This window comes from Tachypleus tridentatus, chromosome 2 (assembly GCF_004210375.1).
Source record: "Tachypleus tridentatus isolate NWPU-2018 chromosome 2, ASM421037v1, whole genome shotgun sequence".
NCBI lineage: Eukaryota > Metazoa > Arthropoda > Merostomata > Xiphosura > Limulidae > Tachypleus > Tachypleus tridentatus.
Window position 1 is genome coordinate 89,216,762 of NC_134826.1, and position 7,762 is coordinate 89,224,523.

Below are 7,762 nucleotides of genomic sequence, written 5' to 3' on the forward strand. Positions count from 1 at the left end.
TTGTCTGGAATAGTAACGTAGTTGTTTGATTGAATGATTGGAAACTATTCAGTACTAACTTATGAAGAAGTTTCTGAATTAAACCGTTTGATGTTGTATCACCGAAGTTATTAAAAAACAGAGAAAACGAAAATAAACCATAAACTAATATGTACATTACGTGTTTAACCTATTATCTAACAATGTTGGCCTAATAAAAATATTGTAACAGTTTTGTTGCTAAGCGATGATATATAATATTGAGTATCAACAAAAAAAAACGTGACACGAAGACAGAAACTGAATTAAAAGTCAACAATTAATTTTTGTGGGTAACATGGTGGGAATTTTAACCTTTATATTACTTTTGGGGACTGTAGAAGTCATCATGTCAGGTTTGATGGTGATTGGTCAAATAGTGTGTGAAGGAGTTAGTAAACAGACAAACATACAATGTGGCTTTTACACATATATTTAAGTTTTCTTTCTTTTTTTTTTTTTTTTTTTTTGTAATGGAGTTTAGATTGAGGAAAAGTTCGGGAATATTAAATCACTCCTGTGTAAGAGAGGGATTGTGACTATAGCCAGTGACCAGATTGGTCTACTGTCAGTGTGTGGCAAAGTGATGTCAAGAATTCTGCTGAACCTCATGAAGAAAGCTGTAGGTTGGTAGGTTTGAAAGAACTGGCAGGTTTGTTTTTACCGTATGATTTTACTGTGAACAGATTTTTTACCTTACAAAAGGCCATCGTGAAATCTCTTGTATGTCTGAGCCCTTTGATAATTAACTGCATTGATTTTAGAAAAACTTTGAACGGATTTCGTAGGGAATCAATAAGGAATATTGCCATGAGCAACGGTCACGAGCTATGGTGTACTTGAAAAGATAGTAAATGTTATAAAACGATAGGCTAAAGGCAGAACCTGCGAATTTTGCACAATATTTGGACGAAGGAAATCGCTTACAGTTTTCACAAGTATTAGGGAAGTCGACATATTATCTTCGTTGTATTTTAACGTTAGATTTAACTGGATGCTAAGAACAGCAGTCATGGATGGTAACACCCAGCCTGTTTGTGACCGAATCGAAATGAACGAACAGTTTCACATTTCCAATTCTTTATTTGTGTTTTATTATATAAAAAAATATGACTGACCTATTTAAAAATTAAAATTTTAGTTAATCTAACGACCCTGAACAATCAATATATAATGCATCAATATCTTAAAGTGTAAAGATATTGTTGCGGGATATATTTTCTATTATTTTTATATTTTTATTCACTAGAGGGAGTTTTAACATGAGTAATGATTGTTGAAAACTTCAAATTTCATGAAAGTTTATACGTTTGTGGAATATCGAAGCTTCTTGTACTGCGTAAAAACTAGTGCAATATACAAATATCACAAATAGTTAATAAGTTCAGTGTCAGTTAGTGCGTTAGAGAATGAAAGTTAGTGAGTCTTTGGTTCTGTTAGTAAGTTAAACAGCAAGTCAGTCTACGTGTTTGTTGTTTATGGATTAGCAAGGAAATTCTTGAAAGTGAATTAAGATACATTAGTATTAGTTTCGGAATTTTTGATGAAACGCTGTTTATGAAGTTAGGTTTAACTGTGAACGTCGGCTGTAACAAACGTTATCGAAGAACGTTATTTTAATCATACGATCCAATTGGACACGCCAAACGATAGAACACATCACAACAATATTAACATATGTTAAAGCTGAAAATTTCCCTTTATCTTTTACTGAATTACAAAACTAAATATGACTGAACAATTTTTAATATTTAAAAACCTGTTTTGTTTTTTAACGTTTGTGTAATAATGATTATTCGCGGGTAGGGCATTTAACCCATAATCTAAAGGTTGTGGGTACCAATCTCCGTCGTTAAACATACTCGCTCTCTCAGATGTCGTTCAAATACAATCTTCATCGGTAAAAGAATATCCATACGGTTGGCGGTGTAGGATGTTTGCTTTCCCTCTAATCTATCACTGGCAATTCAAGAGTGGCTACCTGAAGAGCAGATGCTAGCTACCAAAGAAGCCCAAGAAACGTCATCTGGTGGAAATTTTATGGACTTACAATGCTAACATTCGGGATTCGATTCCCCGCGATGGATACAAATAACTCAATTTGACTTTGCTATGAAATAAACAAAGAAACTAAAAATCTCACAACACACACTAACCACGTGACATTGTTTTTTGTCCCATACACACGAAACACGAAGAAGAGAATATTGACAAATAAGGAAATAGTAAATTACATTGTTCTTACAGTTAATTATAATTCATGTGAAGGATATTGACTTTGTATCCTACGTCAGTTCTCCATTATTACAAATAATGAACTAATCGTATGAGGAAAAAAACACATCTATCAATCTAAGTATAACTGCAGTTAGACAATTAAATATAAGTTTATTTTCACCTTAACCGTAAGATTATGAAGTTAAAGTTACTTTAAAAAACAACGAAAAAAATTGGTTCAGAGAGACTAAAATAGTATGTTATTAGAAGAAGTTAAGCCTAATTGTAAGCCTTTATAAAATGATTAGGCCCAGCATTGCCAGGTTGTTAGGGCACTCGACTCGCAATCAGAAGGTCGCGAATTCGAATCTCTGTCACGCCAAATATGCTCGCCCTATCAGCCTTGGAGGCGTTATAATGTTACAGTCAATTCCACTAATCGTTGGTAAAACGGTAGCCCAAGAGCTGGCGGTGGATAGTGACTGCTAGCTAACTTCCCTCTAGTCTTTTCATGGTGGATAAGGGGTGGTTAGCACAAATGTATTTCGTGTAGCTTTGCGCGAAATTCAAAACAAACCAAACAAAATGCTAAGCCTAATTGTAAGCCCTTACGAAATGCTAAACCTAATTTTATGGCAATATATGATATGAAGTTGAAATAAACTGTGAATACTCTACATAAAGTTTAAGCCTAACTGGTAACGATACAATACAAAATGTTGAGTACGTTATATTAAAACATTATTTAATAGGCATATAAGTAAGTCATATGTTAGCTACAGCCGAGATAAAGCTACGGTGGGACGTTATTCATCAGAAGTACATTTTGACATCATTCTACGTCACGTAGGTAGTATTATGTTACTGAAAATGGTTCGATTTTGAACAGGGAATGTAACAGCCCTTTCCGACGCAAAACATTCTTAAGATTCGGGAAGACAGGGATATCCGTTTCATTTAATGACATTTTAAAAAATTGATGTGCTTTCAAAGCTTTGTATACTGCTCATCCTAAAATAAACTGAGTCGCGCGTTTCTGTTTTTATTTAATCGATCTACTGCATGACAATACTTTTTATTCTTGTTTAATAGCCTATGCTTGTTACACATAATTTCCGTATAATTATTCCCTTAGTAAACAAAATAACAGTAATTCCCGCTGTTTAATCACTATTTCTATCGTTTTGTTGTTTCCTTCTCACAAGTCTATTTTCTTTTTGTTTGTTTGTTTGGAAATTTCGCACAAAGCTACTCGAGGGCTATCTGTGCTAGCCGTCCCTAATTTAGCAGTGTAAGACTAGAGGGAAGGCAGCTAGTCATCACCACCCACCGCCAACTCTTGGGCTACTCTTTACCAACGAATAGTGGGATTGACCGTCACATTATACACCCCCACGGCTGGGAGGGCGAGCATGTTTAGCGCGACGCGGGCGCGAACCCGCGACCTTCGGATTACGAGTCGCACGCCTTACGCGCTAGGCCATGCCGGGCCCTATTTTCTTTTTTAATTCCGGTCATACGTGCATTAGATTTCTAGTTTGTTGCGGTATATAAAATCCATTCCGCGTTACATTTGCGCTAGTATCGATCTAATGATTTAATGTAACTAACAATATGTACGTACTTGTCACTCCCTCCGTCTTTTATTTTGATTTCACTTCAAGAAACCAATAACTTACATACAGTCACGTAATGTAATATCACAGATTTGTTTTATTTTTACACCACAGATGTAGAACTTTGCTAAAGGTTAATATATAGTGTACCAAACTTTTCAGGACAAATCACCATCAAATCAAACGGACAAAAGCAATGTCCATCGACACGGTTTCCCGGGAAGAACTGGTATGTTTTTCTTCTATAGTTGGCCCGGCATGGCCAAGCGTGTTAAGGCATGCGACTCGTAATCTGAGGGTCGCGGGTTTGCATCCCGGTCGCACCAAACATGCTCGCCCTTTCAGCCGTGGGGGCGTTATAATGTTACGGTCAATCCCACTATTCGTTGGTAAAAGAGTAGCCCATGAGTTGGCGGTGGGTGGTGATGACTAGCTGCCTTTCCTCTAGTCTTACACTCCTAAATTAGGGACGGCTAACACAGATAGCCCTCGAGTAGCTTTGTGCGAAATTCAAAAACAAACAAAGAAATCTTCTATAGTTTTTGAAATAATGCCCCATACATGCCTAATGGATTGAAATCTAAGCCTAAACGTCACTTAACACACACGTGGATTAAGTGACCAAGCCAGCCATCCATATCAACCAAAGGAAACACAGTAAGCCAATTCAACAACTTCTACAAGGTGAGGCCCAGCATGGCCAGGTGGTTAAAGCATCGACTCGTAATCCGAGGGTCGCGGGTTCGAATCTCCATCACATCAAAATGCTCGCCCTTTCAACCGTGAGGACGTTATAATGTTACGGTCAATCCTACTATTCGTTGGTAAAAGAGTATTCTGAGAGTTGGCGGTAGGTGGTGATAACTAGCTGCCTTCTCTCTAGTCTTACACTGCTAAATTAGGGACAGCTAGCGCAAATAGCCCTTATGTAGCTTTGCGCGAAATTCAAAACAAACCATACAAACCAAAATCTACAAGGTGAAAGGTGTTCAGTAACGTCTGATGCCGTGCATGGACGCCTTGACTTGCAGCTCGACATGTTAACCAATTGTTCACACCCGGCCTAGATGTGAAATATTATGTTGTAGAAAAACAGTTTTACTTCATAAAATGTTTATGAATTGTGTATTACAATTTGAATTAGTTTTGGAAGTAAATGGATGGCATTCATTTTCCATTACTGATCGCATATATTTAAGTCTTACTTAGGCCACTCGATTCGCAGCATAAAAGTCATGGGTTCGAATCTTGTTCCCAAACGTATTCAATTGTTTGAGTCGTAGGCAGTTATAATCTGACGGTCAATCCCACTTTCCATTGATAAAGAGTAACTCAGGAGGTAGCGGTGATTGATGTTGACTAGCAGCCTTCTCTTTAGGTGATCATTTCAAAGGCAAATAGCCCTCGTGTAGCTTTGCATGAAATTTAAAACAAACAAACGAACTTCAGTCATATTTGGAAACTATTTTCTCAGAAGCACGAACTATGGTGACCCGCTAGTACAACGGAAAGTCTATGGATTTACAACGCTAAAATCAGGGGATCGATTCCTCTCGGTGGACTCACCAGATAGCCTAATGTAGCTTTGCTATAAGTCTTATAGTATAAAAGAACACACACACGAACTATAGAGGATTTCCAAATAAACTTGGAAACAGTAACGTAAAACAAAACTGAACTGCAAGTTTGTTTAAAAAAACCTCTATAGTTCCTGCTTCTGGGAAAATACTTTCCAAACATGACCGATTACGCTAGAAACCAGGTTTCGATTCCCGTGGTGGGAAGAGTACAGATAACTCTTTGTGTGGCTTGTGCTACGGAAGAAATAGAAACTGTTTTCCATAAATTGTAGTTTTTACTTCATCATTAAAGGACTCAAAACTTGATTTAGTTTTTTAAAATCATATAAGTGCTCCAACTATAAGTCTGGGAACTCCCACCGCTAAAAATAGAGTGTCTATACCAGTGGTGCGCACAACATGGATATCCCATTACTTAACATCAAACAAAAGTTCTACAATTTCAGTCAGATGTATTTGCTATCAATGAGAAAACAAAAATAAACATTAGCTAGGAAACAAATGCATGTTAGGTATATAAATACTGATGTCTTATATAATAATAATGTATATATGTATGTGTTGATAAATAGATAACTTTCATCTCCAGAACACGTGTTTACTGCTCAATATTCTAACTCGTTTCACCCCCACACGCCAGTTGCACAGATGTATGTCTGCGGACGTCTACCGCTAAAAAACCGGGTTTCGATACACGCTGTAGGCAGAGCACGGATAGCCCATTGCATAGCTTTCTGCTTAGTTCTAAACAAACAAACAAAAACATTCCACCTCCGCGTAAAGTTAAATGTTGAGCAATAAGCTCAAGTGATAGAGGTCGCTTATTTAATGCTTCACAAGTTACACCATGAGATAAAAATAACTAAACACTATTGAATTGTATATACCTTGAATTAGCTTGTTCTCGTTTTACAGTAATATACTTTAAGCTCACATAATATAATTTTGCGTTAACATATTGGTTCAACTTATCAACCAGCATGTTATAAGCTAACTAGGTTTCGAAAATATATATAAAAAACCAGACAGAAATAAACACTTTTTATAATCTTTTATTTGCCTGTTATGCTTTCTTCTTAGTTAGGCTTCAGGCCAGGCGATTAAGGCCCTCGACTCGTAATCCAAAGATCGCGGGTTCGAATCCCCGTCACACCAAACATGCTCGCTCTTTCAGCCGTAGGGGCGTTGTGACGGTCAATCCCCACTATTCGTTGGTAAAATAGTAGCCCAACAGTCGGCGGTGGGTAGTGATGACTAGCTGCCTTCCCTCTCGTCTTACAGTGCTAAATTAAGGACGGCTAGCGCAGATAACCTTCGTGTAGCTTTGCGCGAAAATTCAGAAAAAAAAACCAAAACAATCGGTCGAGGTACATCTTATGTTCTTTGATATGAAATTTAATTTTTCATCAAATAAAACAAAATAATAAATGTTACTCTAATAGCTTTTATTAAATATACTCTTCAAAAAAAGAAACGCAAAAGGGATATTTTTGTTATTTTAAAGAGAAATATATGTAATAACGTTACAAGCTCAGAGTATGAGATGTTACACGTGTTAAGGCACTAATTGTCGGACCAAAATGTCAATAAAAGTTGTGCACTTTGAAAACGGAGGAAAACATCGGATTTTTCGCCAAAACGCATGCGTGTCCAATAAATTTGTTTGAGAGATCTGCATGTTCTGCAAGTGCAACATGTGTAACATGTGACGGGTTCTCGGTTTCCATAGCTCAGTGTTAAGCCACCGACACGCAATACAGCTACGCCAAGACTGATTGAAGCACAACTCAACAACGCCATTGGTCGCTTGGAAGCAGGCGAATCTTGATCAGATGTTGCCAGAGCTGTGAATGTTCACCCAAGCACCATCACAAGGCTATGGAATCGTCACCAACAACATGGATCAACTCGTGTCCGTCCACGATCTGGCAGACCTCGTGTGACCACGCCCGCACAAGATCGCAACATCCGGTTACGTCACCTTCGGGATAGGACCACCGCTGCGACGTCTACTGTCTCAACCATACCAGGGCTGCGTAGGATTTCCGATCAGACCGTACGCAACCGTCGACGAGATTCTTAGGCCCCATGTGCAACCCATCATGGTGAACGTCAACGACGTTTTTCAACATGACAACGCCCGTCCTCACACAGCCCGACTCACCACTGTCTTCTTGAGATACCACAACATCAACGTTCTTCCCTGGCCCTCCAGATCACCAGATTTAAACCCCATCGAACATCTTTGGGACGAACATCGAACATCTGTGCGACGGCGACAACCTCAATCGCAGACTCTACCTCAGCTTGCAGCAGCTTTGCAGGCTGAGT